At 32.8% G+C, this 13,852-nt stretch overlaps 1 non-coding gene across 1 annotated transcript; it reads left to right on the forward strand.

The window, feature by feature from the left end:
* Window positions 1-13,096: 13,096 nt before the first annotated feature.
* Window positions 13,097-13,203, forward strand: LOC139869689 (small nucleolar RNA R71). The gene has a single exon (XR_011766272.1). It is a non-coding gene; the product is annotated as a small nucleolar RNA R71 (small nucleolar RNA).
* Window positions 13,204-13,852: the final 649 nt, after the last annotated feature.

Below are 13,852 nucleotides of genomic sequence, written 5' to 3' on the forward strand. Positions count from 1 at the left end.
TAGGTGTAGAAATTTATCTTTTTTCTTGAGTAATTCCTTGATAGCATCCTTATCAACATGATTTTAGTAAAAAATTTGATGATTTTTGGTGAAAAAATTCGGATTTTAGAGGTGATTTTCGGGTATTTTCGCAGTATATTTTAGTGTGGGTGTTTGGGGACTGATCTGTTCGGCCCTTATATTTTTTTCTGGAATTTTTGACCTCCGCGACTTGCGGTACTTAAGTCTTTCATACTCCGCGAGTCGCGGCCTTTATTTTTTTTAATAATCCTTAACTTATAAAACAAATATAAAATAAATTTAAAATTTTGTTTTCCTTTGTTTTTAGAATGAGGTCGTTTCGGATCGATGTCCTAGTCCGTCCCTCGATAAAATTTTAAAATTTGTCTTTTTGTAGCGATTGTTTTAAAAGCTGATTTTTGGGTTTTTTTAATGTTTTTGGCATACTTTAATTCAATAAGATTAAAAATAATGATAATAAAAGTTCTCGTCCCTCCTTCGGGTAAAGCAATTTCGGTTCAAAGACCTAGTCTTCAACTTACGACGAATTTTAAAAATCATATTTTTAACTTAGCGACATAAAGTAAATTTTTGTTTTTAAATTCACACAACTTAAATTTAAAAATGCATAAAATTAAAAATTCACACCAAACTTAATTAAAAATGCATAATATTAAAAATTCACATCAAACTTATATTATATTTTTGTTTTTATACATACAAACTTATATTAAAAATATTAATTTTTCAAATATTGACAAACTTAAATATATTGATTTTACAAAGTTCACAATATTAATTTAATATTAATTTTAAAAACAAAGTAAAAATAAAATTAAAAATCTTTTTGGCTTTTATCCCATTTTAATCAATCATATATTATCAAAAATATGCGCCCCTCTTTTCGGTAAAGTAATTTCGGTTCCATGACCTAATTTAACTCATGACGATTTTTTGAAATATTTTGGGTTGATTGATTAAAGATATTTATACCTTAAGAATAAACGTTAAATTTCGCAGTGATGTAATAAATTTTTGTATGATATCAATAATTTCGGTCGCAAGACCTAATTTCATCGAATACCAATTTAATACTTTATAGCGAACAAATTAGCGTTTATTATCAAAAGGTTAAAAATAAAAATAAAAAAATAAAAACTGTACAGATTTACCTGTGAAATATATTTCTTAGTGATATGCTCTAGCCCACTCATAAGATAGTCGTACTAATTGATTTTCCATGGCTACATAGGCGTAACCTCGAGCATTTAATGTTTTTTCTTCTAAACATATGAACGGTTCGTCTCTGCATAAAGTAACAAATTCGGTATTTGAATAGGTTTGATTATTTGAACATTTACCTTCGTGTGACCATTTTCCGCATTTGAGGCATTTTTCAAGGTGCCGTGCTCTTCTTTTCGCTGCGGATTTTGATTTTCCTTTACTAAATTGTGACTTATTATCTTCGCATCTGGATTCTTTTCTTACTCCGTCTAATTTACCTCTGATTAATGATACTATTTCACTTGGAAGTGTGTCATTATTACGTTTAGTGATCAAAGCGTGTAGCATTAAACCATAGTTTAGTTCATAGGAAGTCTTCATTTTGTAAAAACCTAAAAAAAAAATAAAAATTCAGAATGGGGGGAGAAGACTAGTTCTTTAGGGTCTGCTAGGGAAAGACCATTCGGGTTCCATTTTCGAGAACTACACGAAAATAGAAAATCTAACTCTAACAGAAATACATAAAATCCTTTAAAGACTTGATTCTCCCTACACTTAGTTAGCTGTGGTATCGAAATTGTGATTAACTTCGTTGTCAACTTCCATTGGACTATCTATGTATTGTTTAACTCTGTGACCATTAACCTTAAATTTAATCCCATTTGAATTTATTAATTCTATCGTTCCGTATGGGAAAATTCTTTTGACTATGAATGGTCCAGACCATCTTGATTTCAATTTTCCAGGAAATAGCTTGAATCGTGAATTGAAAAGAAGAACTCTGTCTCCTTCTTTGAATTCTTTTAAACTTCTGATTCTTTTATCATGCCATTTCTTCGTTCTTTCCTTATAGATTAACGAATTTTCGTATGCTTCTTGTCTTAATTCTTCTAATTCGTTTAATTGACTTAACCGTAGACGTCCAGCTTCATGTAAGTCAAGATTACATGTCTTCAAAGCCCAAAATGCTTTGTGTTCAATTTCTACTAGAAGATGACATGCTTTTCTGTAAACGAGTTTAAAAGGTGTGGTTCCAATTGGAGTTTTGTAGGCTGTTCTAAAAGCCCAGAGTGCATCCTCCAACTTAATGGACCATTCCTTCGGATTTGTTCCTACGGTTTTCTCTAGAATACGTTTTAAAGCTCGGTTGGTATTTTCAACTTGTCCACTTGTCTGTGGATGATATGCGGTGGAGATTTTATGAGTTACTCCATATCTTTTAAGAACTTTCTCAAGTTGATTGTTACAGAAATGAGTTCCCCGATCACTTATTAAATCTTTCGGTGTTTCAAACCTTGCAAAAAGACGTTTTAAAAAGTTGACTACAACTCATGCATCGTTAGTTGGGAGAGCTTGTGCTTCCACCCATTTAGATACATAATCAATGGCTACGAGAATATAGAGATTATTATGAGATTTTGGAAATGGACCCATAAAGTCAATACCCCAAATGTCAAATACTTCACATACTTGAATGACATTTTGTGGCATTTCATCACGTTGACTTATTTTTCCAGCCCTTTGACAAGCATCACAGGATTTGCAAAGAAGGTGTGCATCTTTGTAAATTGTAGGCCAATAGAATCCAGCATCGTAAACTTTTCTTGCTGTTAGTTGAGGCCCATAATGCTCTCCTGTTGGTCCTGTGTGACAATGGTTTAAAATTTTACTAGCTTCATCTCCGAATACACATCGGTGTATTATTCCATCTGGATAACTTTTAAACAGATGTGGATCTTCCCAGAAATAGTGTTTTATATCACTAAAGAATTTCTTTCTTTTTTGGTACGACAATTCTTTTTCAAGGAATCCACATACTAAGTAGTTTGCATAGTCTGCAAACCATGGAATTTCATTATAATCTATCTTCAATAGATATTCATCAGGAAAGTTGTCTTGTATGGCCAATTCATTTAGAACTTCTAATTCGGGATTTTCAAGACGAGAGAGATGATCAGCGACGAGATTTTCTGCTCCTCTTTTATCTCGGATTTCAATATCGAACTCTTGTAAGAGTAAGATCCAACGGATTAATCTTGGTTTGGCATCTTGTTTCGAAAATAGGTATCTAAGAGCAGAATGGTCGGTATAGACCACCGTTTTTGCTAGAACGAGATATGAACGAAATTTGTCAAAAGCAAAGACAATAGCAAGGAGTTCTTTTTTAGTAGTTGTGTAATTTTTTTGTGCTCCTTGTAACGTCTTACTAGCATAATATATAGGTTGAAATCGTTTTTCAATCCTTTGTCATAAAACGGCTCCCATTGCAAAATCACTTGCATCACACATTAGTTCAAACGGTAGATTTCAATTCGGTGTTATCATGATCGGCGAATTAGTAAGTTTCTCTTTAAGAATATTAAAAGATTTGATTCATTCATCTGAAAAGATGAATGGAGCATCTTTTTCTAGGAGTTTATTCATAGGAGTGGCAATTTTAGAAAAATATTTTATGAAACGTCGGTAAAAACCGGCATGCCCTAGAAAACTCCTAACTCCTCTAACATTGGTGGGATATGGAAGTTTAGCAATTACATCTACTTTAGCTCTATCCACTTCAATTCCTTCCTTTGAAATTTTATGTCCAAGAACGATGCCTTCTTTAACCATGAAATGGCATTTCTCCCACTTAAGTACTAGATTTGACTGTTCGCATCTAATCAACATTCGTTCAAGATTAGCTAGACATGATTCAAATGTATCACCGAAGACTGAAAAGTCATCCATGAAAACTTCCATGCATTCTTCTATCATGTCGTGAAAAATCGCCATCATGCACCTTTGAAAGGTTGCAGGGGCGTTGCAAAGTCCAAATGGCATGCGTTTGTAAGCAAAAGTACCATAAGGGCACGTGAATGTGGTTTTCTCTTGATCTTCGGGTGCTATTGGAATTTGAAATTATCCGGAAAAACCATCAAGAAAACAATAGTAACTGTTTCCGGCTAATCTTTCCAACATTTGATCAATGAAAAGTAAGGGAAAGTGATCTTTTCTGGTGGCGTCATTTAATTTTCTATAATCAATACATACACGCCATCATGTTACAGTCCTAGTAGGAATAAGCCCATTTTTCTCATTTGTGATGACAGTCATGCCACCCTTCTTAGGCACGCATTGAACTGGGCTTACCCATGGACTATCAGAGATCGGATAAATTAAACATGCATCTAGCAGTTTAATTATTTCATTTTTAACAACATCTTGCATATTAGGATTTAGTCTTCGTTGGCATTGCACATACGTTTTATGACCTTCTTCTATAAGGATTTTATGTGTGCAATACGAAGGACTTATTCCTTTAATATCATGAATCTTCCATGCAATGGATGGTTTATGAGCTTTCAACACAGAAATGAGTTGTGATTTCTCATTTTCAGTAAGAGAAGACGATATTATTACAGGTAATTCAGATTCACCATGTAAATAAGCGTATTCCAAATGATTTGGAAGTGGCTTTAACTCTAATGTCGGAGGTTCTTCTATCGATGATTTATATCGATATCTGTCTTCTTCTTTTAGCATTTGAATTTCTTCTGTTGTTGGTTCATATCCATTAGCCATTAGTGTAGCTAACATTTCAACTTCATCAGTTGGTTCAGTTCCTTCTCCTAAAGAACATTCTCCTGTTCCTTGTAATTCTAGAAATTCTTCTAACAATTCTGCATGTGAATCTATAGTTTGAATATAATAACATGTATCATCTGCAGATTGCGGTTGTTGCATTGCTCTATCAACTGAAAAGGTAACACTCTCATCCTCTATACTTAGGGTCAGTTTCTTACCGAACAAGTCTATCATTGCTTTAGCCGTGTTTAAGAATGGTCTTCCTAATATGAGAGGAACTTGAGAATCTTCTTCCATGTCCAGAACAACAAAATCTACTGGAAATACTAAAGTACCAACTTTAACTAGCATGTTCTCCATTATCCCTCTAGGATATTTTATTGATCGATCGGCTAGTTGTATACTTATTCTTGTTGGTTTCAATTTTCCAAGGTCTAGTTTAGCGTATAGTGAATACGGCATTAGATTTATACTAGCACCTAAGTCTGCCAATGCTTCTATTGAACTAAGACTACCCAGAAAATATGGAATTGTGAAACTTCCTGGATCAGATAATTTTTCTGGTATCTTATTCAACAGTACTGCAGAACAATTAGCATTCATAGTAACGACCGAGAGTTCTTCCATTTTCTTTCTATTCGTTATTAGATCTTTCAGAAATTTAGCATATCTAGGCATTCCTAAAATTACATCAATGAAAGGAAGATTGACATTTATCTGTTTAAACATATCCAAGAATTTGGATTGCTCGGCTTCAAGTTTCTCTTTTTTCATTTTACTTGGGTAAGGAAGTGGTGGTTGGTATGGTTTAACATAAGGTTTAGCCTTAATTGTGTTATCTTCATTAACCTTTTCAACTACCGGTTCTTTTTCCTTATCTTGTTTAGGTTGTGATTCTTGTGGAGTAGGAATAGCTTCATCAGAAGTTACAGGTATTTCAGGTGGTTTAAGTGTTGTACCACTTCTTGTGGTAATGGCTTTAGCTGTTTCATTCCGGGGGTTAGCATTTGTATCACTAGGTAAACTTCCCGGTTTTCTTTCACCTATTAACCTTGCTAGGTTACTTACTTCTTGTTCCAAATTTTGAATAGAAGCTTGTTGATTTCTAAATGCTTGAGCATTTTGTTCATTAGTTTGTTTTTGAGATGTGAAAAACTGCGTTTGAGTTTCAACTAGCTTTGTCATCATATCTTCTAAATTCGGATTTTTATCATCGGTTTGTGGTGGTTTGTTTTGAAAATTAGGTGTTTGCTGATTGTAAGTATTGTTGGATACTTGTTGATTACTAGGACCTTGTTGGTTGTTGTATGGAACATTTCGGTTATAATTCTGGTTTTGATTGTAAATTGGTCTTGGCGGTTGATAATTATTCTGATAATTATTTCCAGGCCTTTGGTTTATATATGAAATATTCTCTCTTTGTTCCATTGTTAGCTCAATACTGAGACAATCTTTTGTCAAACGTGGTCCTCCACACTGCTCACAACTAATTCGTATTGAGTGGATATCTTTAGTCATCTTTTCCATACGTCTCTCGACAGCATCTATCTTTGCAGAAATGGAATCTAAGTCATGGCTAGAATCGGCTCTAGCTGCTTTAGATGATCTAACGATATCTTTTTCTTGGTTCCACTCATGTGAGTGGGAAGCAGTGTTATCAATAATTTTGTAAGCATCAGTTTCGGTTTTCTTCATAATAGAACCACCAGCTGCTATATCGATGTCTTTCCTTGTAGTGATGTCGCATCCTTGGTAGAATATTTGTACTATTTGACAGGTGTCTAAACCATGTTGCGGACATCCTCTCAATAACTTTCCAAATCTTGTCCACGCCTCATATAGAGTTTCATTTGGTTTCTGTGTGAACGTAACAATTTCTCCTTGAAGTCTTACGGTTTTAGATGCCGGAAAGAATTGTTTAAGAAAATTTTTAACTAAAACATCCCATGTATCGATCGCCCCTTCAGGTAACGATTCCAACCAATCTTTGGCTTCTCCCTTTAAAGTCCAGGGAAATAACATGAGATATATCTGTTCATCTTCAACTTCTTGGATTTTAAATAGTGTGCAGATCCTATTAAAGGTACGAAGATGTTCATTTGGATCTTCCTTCGGCGCACCACTAAATTTGCATTGATTAGTTACCATATGTAGAATTTGTCCTTTGATTTCATAATCTGGCGCATTAATGTCTGGATGAGTAATTGCGTGACCTTGGCCAGTGCGTTTAGCTCTCATTCGGTCTTCCATACTTAAAGGTTCCAGATTTTCCATAATTGAATTTGTTGAATCTGAATCAATAAAGGATTCTGATTTAATGGTTCGTTTCTCAATATCCTCTGTTTGAATGATTGGTGGATCCGGAGGAAAAATTAATGGTTCAGGATCTATGAATTGTCCCTGAATATTCTCCGGATTCTCAATTGTGAGGTCGGGTTCAAAAAATGGATTATCAGAAATTTGAATTGGAGTACTTGGTCGACTGGATGACGATTCTAAAAGAAAATCAAGGGCGGTAATATTTGTTAAATGTCTTGATCGAGTTACAGGCGGTGAACGTACAAAAGGTGGTGAACGTCTTGCTCGGTGCATTCACTGAATATCCTATTAGTTTTTAAAAGGAAAGAAAAATTATATAAGTTATCCAATTAATAGAATTTTCTGATTTTGCCCACGTTTCGAATAGTCAAAAGATGCAGCAGAGGGGCAGGATTCGTTTGGTCTCAATATAATTGAGGACTGTTTGGCTCCAATAACCCGGTCCACGTACAAATCCAACTATTACTACGAACCATAAAATTTTGATGTCTATCAATTTAACCACTTAAAATAAATTTTTGTAATTTTAAGAAATTTAGATAAGAAGTAGAATAAAAATCTATGTCCTAAAACTAGAATTGCGAGAAATAAGAAAGAAAAAGAGCGCGTCGAAAAAGGTCGAAAAAGAAAAAAAATTGAAAAATAAAAGGCGTCAAAAAATAAGAAAGAAAAAGAGAGACTTATAAAACTTAAAAACACTCGACTAACCCAACCTTATTACTATCACTAACTTAAAATTAAAATTGCAAATTGAGATTACTAATTGGAGTGATAATTGATACATAGGTAAAAGGCGTCCAAAAATAAAAATAAGAAAGTAGCGCGTTAAAACTTAAAAAGGAACTAAAAACTAAAAATTAAAAGTTGCGTCTAAAAATATTAAAGCTTAAAAGTAAAACTATATTCCAAATGGAAATAACTTAAAAAGGTACTAAAACTTAAAAAGGCGTCGCAAAATTCTAAAGCACATAAATCTTAGTCTAAAGAAAAAGCACTTAAAGGATTTTACGGCAAAGCCTAAAAATTTAGAAGTAAAAATAAGCTACGGCAAAAATTATATTTAAAACTAAATACGAACGAAAAAAAATAAAAATTACGCTAAAACAAATAAAAAGGAATAAAATATAAAAATATACTAAAATTTGTAAAAAGTGCAATTTTTTTATAAAAATATTATTTTTATATTATTTATTTTATAAAACTATTAATTTTATAAATTAATTAAACTAATTAAACTAAATATATAAATTAAATTTAAAAAACTAACTAAATAATAAATTAACAAAACCTAATTAGGGTTTAATTAAAAATTAATAATAATAATTACTCCGTAAAGATGCTGTTAGGGTTTCTGTGTAACCCATGTCAGACGGCTCCGCGAGTCGCGGTGCCACCTGGAAATAAACACCGCGAGTCGCGGTGGATGAAAATTCAACTCAGGTGCAGGTTTTTGTTCGACAGGTTTTTATTTATTTATATATATATTTTTTATTTTTCTGTTTTTAGTATTTATATAAAATATTTATATTAATTAAATAAAAACTTATGTTTTTTTTTAAAATTAAAATAAAAATAGAAATACTTTATAATTTTATAAATAAAAATCTTAAAACTAGATTTATATGTATATTTTTTTTTCGGTTTTTTAAAATTTTTTTATATGTTTTAAATAAACACAAAATATTTAAATAAAACTTATATTTTTATAAAATAAAAATAAAGAAACTTTATAAAACTTAAATATTTAACAAACTCTTAAAAATATTTATATTTTTGTTTTCTTTTTATGTTTTCGAATGATTAAAACGTATTTTTACAAAAACGTATTTTTATAAAAGTAAACTAAAAATAAAAATCCTTTTTTTTTTATATTTAGCGTTGCGCTTCCGGCTTTTAAGCTAGATTTTCCCCGGCAGCGGCGCCAAAAATACTTGATGTCAAAGCTAAGGGGTATAAAATACTATTAAATTTTACAAGGAAATACTATTAAATACGATACAATTTTACACAAGATATTTATTTATTTATAGAATGTATATACTTAAACCTTGCTACAACACTTATAGGTAGTGTACCTAATCGTACAGTAGTGTAGTTTTTAGTAAGTCCGGTTCGTTCCACTGAGAAAAAAATCTTTAAACAAAGCTTAACGCTATATTAGTTTTAATTTATAAAAATACAAATATATATAAAAGTAATATTATTATTTTAAAGGGGGTTTTTACCGTTTAATGACCGGTTTGTCGATTTTAAAAACTTAGTCGCAGTTAAAACCTAATGTAAAATATTAAAAATAAATATAACTTAATTTAAAACGTAAAGTAAATAATGATAATGAAATTGCGATAAATAAAAGTGCGATAAAATAAAATTGCGATAATTAAAAAGTACGATAATTAAAAGTGTAATTAAATACAATAACAATAAATAAAAGTGCGATAATTAGAAGTGCAATTAAATATAAAATAAAGGAAATTAAATATGAAATAAAAGAATTATGCTTATTTAAACTTCCGTAATCATGATGTTTGACGTGTTGATTTTAGTTTTATGCCCATGGGTTAATTGTCCTTTGTCCTGGATTATTTAATATGTCCATCTGGTTTTTGTCCATAACAGTCCATCAGTCACAAATATAAAGTGCGAGTGTCCTCGTCAAATTATCCTTATACCCGAAGTGAAATATTCCAATTAATTGGCGACTTAAACTGTAACAAGGTTTTATTACTTTGTTTAATAATTACACCAGGATATCGACTGCGTGTAACCCAAGGTTTTAATACTTTGTTATCAATTATGCCAAGTGTCCTTGTACATAATTTCACCCCTGCTTTAATACTTCTAGTGACTATTAATCCATTCCCGTGTCCGGTTAAATGAACGATTATTCGTACATATAAATATCCCGCCCATCGTGTTCGATTGAGTGTATATGGTTATTTATAGGGACGTCCAATTGTAAATCTTTATATTAAAATTAACAAACTATCATTTAGTTAAACAAATATAAAGCCCATTAATATCCCATAGTCTAATTTCCACAAGTGTCGTTCTTTTGTCCAAACCCCAATTATGGTACAAAGCCCAATTACCCAATTTTAATAATTAGCCCAACATCATGATTACTTCGTTTTAAATAAGCATAATAATAACTTAGCTACGAGACATTAATGAAAATAATATAAACATAACTTACAATGATTAAAAATAGCGTAGCGTTACACGGATAGAATTTCGACTTACACCCTTACAACATTCGCTAACATACCCTTATTATTAGGATTTAAAATTAAAATTAAAATTAAAATATAAATTATATATATATATATTTATGTATATATTGAGAGAGAGAGAGAGAGAGATAGATTTTAGGATATTAAAAATGATCAAACTGCGTTGCCTTTTATAAGGATTTGAGTCCAGGGAATCTCTGCGACTCGCGGCAATTTTCCTCTTCAAACTCCGCGAGTCGCGGAGTTTGATTTTACAGCTCACTCCATTTTGGCTCCTTTCTTGCCGACGGATTTTTATATAAATATAATATATATATATATATATATAATTTATATAATTAATTATATATTATATTATATTTATATACATAGTTAACTTGTAATTTTTAGTCCATTGCATCGAGCGTTGAGAGTTGACTCTGGTCCCGGTCTCGGATTTTCGAACGTCCTTGCTTACAATTTAATATCTTGTACTTTGCGATTTGAATCTTGTACTCTTATAATTTCGAGACGTTTCTTATCAATAATTGGAACCACTTTGATTGTATTTTGTACTTTTGAGCTTTTTGGACCTTTGCGTCTTCAATTTGTCGAATCTGTCTTTTGTCTTCACCTTTTATTATTTAAACGAATATCACTTGTAAATAGAACAATTGCAACTAAAAGCTTGTCTTTCTTGAGGAATAATGCTATGAAATATATGTTCGTTTTTAGCATTATCAAAGACCAATCGGATTCCATTCTCGAAACTACACAAGAACAGAACAACTAACTCTAGACAGCATTTTCTTTTTAGAACATTTGAATCTCACCACACTTAGGTAGCTGTGGTGTCAAAATTGTGATTAACTTCATCATCAATTTCTCTTGGACCATAATCAACTTGCATATCTGTGACTTTTGCTTTAAGCCATTGGTCGGATTCCTGTGTAATATCCACAAATTCAATTAGTTTCACCTTTTCTTTAGGCGCTTGATTGGATGCTAACCGGTTACATAACTTAAAGTTCCCCTTGGTTCTAGCATCACGAATCCGTTTAATAAGTTTCTTCATTGAACTATTAATAACGGGGTCATTTAATTTCGTATCAACAACGGGGTTCTTTGTTATCAAGTCATAATTAGGTGTTACTTCATCTTCCCCACACTTAGGCGTTTTATTATTGTTAAGCACTACCGTTGGAGTTGGTAAAACAATATGGTTCTCATCGATCGTTTTTATCAGTTCAACGGTTTTGGTTGGTGGAGATTTAGACTTTCGACTCACAAAGGTGATCGATTTTTCATTATTACTAAGTGTCATTCTACCCTCTCTTACATCAAATAACGCCCCGGTGAACGCTAAGAATGGTCGACCTAAAATTAGAGGAATGTTTGGGTCCTCTTCTATGTCAATGATAATAAATTCGACTAGAAAGGTTAAATTACCTACTTGAACGGATAGGTTGTCAGCAATTCCAACTGAGTGCTTAATGGTTTGATCAAAGAGTCTAACACTCATTTTCGTTGGACTTAACTCACCTACTCCTAATCTCTTATATAATGAAAGAGGCATAACACTTATACTCGCACCTAAATCTGCTAGTGCATCATACTTGACACAATCACTAAGTAGACAAGGAACAATAAATTCACCCGGATCACCCAACTTGGGTGTAAGTTTTGGTGGAACTGTCTTCACCGAGTTTATCTTTACGGTTTTTGTTTCTTGCACTTTCTTATTCTTCTTCTTCTTCTTTCCAGAGGTATCATAAACTTTATTACCTATCATTTGCTCATACTCAACTCCTTTTCTTGGAAACGGGATGGGTGGTCTGTATGGTGCCACCACTAGCTTTACATAATCGGGTGGTGGTGGTGTTGTAACTTCTTCATTGTTACTCACATCTAAAACCTTCCCATCTTCTGATGATGGTTTTTCAGAATTTGTTGACACCATATTAACATTCTCATTCCGAGGATTTACTTCAGTATTACTCGGTAGCTTTCCTTGTTCCCTCTCACTCATCATGCTAGCAAGAGTACCTACGTGTTTTTCTAGATTCAAAATGGAAGCTTATTGAGTTCTTAATGACTGATCAAACATCTCATTTGTTTGAGTTTGAGATGTAATAAATTGTGTTTGAGGTTCCATTAGCTCTGCCATCATTTCTTCCAGATTTGGCTTTTTCTCTTTGGTTTGTTGTGATGGTTTATACAAGCTAGGTCTTTGTTGATTGAAAGTGTTGTTTTGAGTTGGTTGGTTATTAGGACCTTGTTGGTTGTACGAGTTGTTGTTGGGTCCATTTGGATTGTAAAGAATGTTTTGATTTCGATTGAAGTTTGGCCTTGGCGGTTGATAATTATTTTGATAATTATTTCCTGGCCTTTGGTTCATGTAGGAAACATTCTCACGTTGTTCCATCGTTTGCTCAATGTGACAATCTTTCGTTAAGTGTGGTCCACCGCATTGCTCACAACTGATTCGTATTGCGTGAATATCTTTAGTCATATTTTCCATTCGTCTATCGAAAGCATCTATTTTTGCAGAAACAGAATCAAAGTCATGGCTAGAATCGGCTCTAGTCGCTTTAGATGATCTAACGATGTCTTTTTCTTGGTGCCACTCATGTGAGTGGGAGGCAGTGTTATCAATAATTTTGTAAGCTTCAGTTGCGATTTTCTTCATAATGGAACCACCAGCTGCTATGTCGATGTCATTTCGTGTAGTAATGTCGCATCCTTGGTAGAATATTTGTACTATTTGATAAGTGTCTAAACCATGTTGAGGACATCCTCTCAACAACTTTCTAAATCTTGTCCATGCCTCATATAGAGTTTCATTTGGCTTTTGCGTGAACGTAACAATTTCTCCTTTAAGTCTCACGGCTTTAGATGTCGGAAAGAATCTTTTAAGAAATTTCTCAACTAACACATCCCATGTATCAATCGCCCCTTCAGGTAATGATTCTAACCAATCTTTGGCTTCTCCCTTTAAAGTCCAGGGAAATAACATGAGATAGATCTGTTCATCCTCAACTTCTCTGATTTTAAACAGAGTACAGATCCTATTAAAGGTACGAAGATGTTCGTTTGGATCTTCCTTCGGCGTACCACTAAATTGGCATTGATTAGTTACCATGTGTAGGATTTGTTCTTTGATTTCATAATCTGGCGCATTAACATCTGGCTTAATAATGGCGTGACCTTGGCCCGTGCGTGTAGCTCTCATTCGATCTTCCATACTTAGAGGTTCTTGATTTTCCATGATTGAATTTGTTGAATCTGAATCACTAGAGGATTCTGATTTAATGGTTTCTTCCTCGACAATCTCTGGTTGTATGATTTGTGGTTCCGGAGGAAATATTAGTGGTTCAGGATCTCTGAATTGTCCCTGAATATCCTCCGGGTTCTCAATTGTGAAGTCGGGTGCAAAAAATGGATTATCGGAAATTTGAGTTGGAGTACTTGTTCGACTAGATGATGATTCTAAAGAAAAATTAACGGTGATAATATTTGCTAGATGTCTTGAT

The sequence above is a fragment of the Rutidosis leptorrhynchoides genome, chromosome 9 (genome assembly GCF_046630445.1).
Source record: "Rutidosis leptorrhynchoides isolate AG116_Rl617_1_P2 chromosome 9, CSIRO_AGI_Rlap_v1, whole genome shotgun sequence".
In the NCBI taxonomy this organism is placed as follows: domain Eukaryota; kingdom Viridiplantae; phylum Streptophyta; class Magnoliopsida; order Asterales; family Asteraceae; genus Rutidosis; species Rutidosis leptorrhynchoides.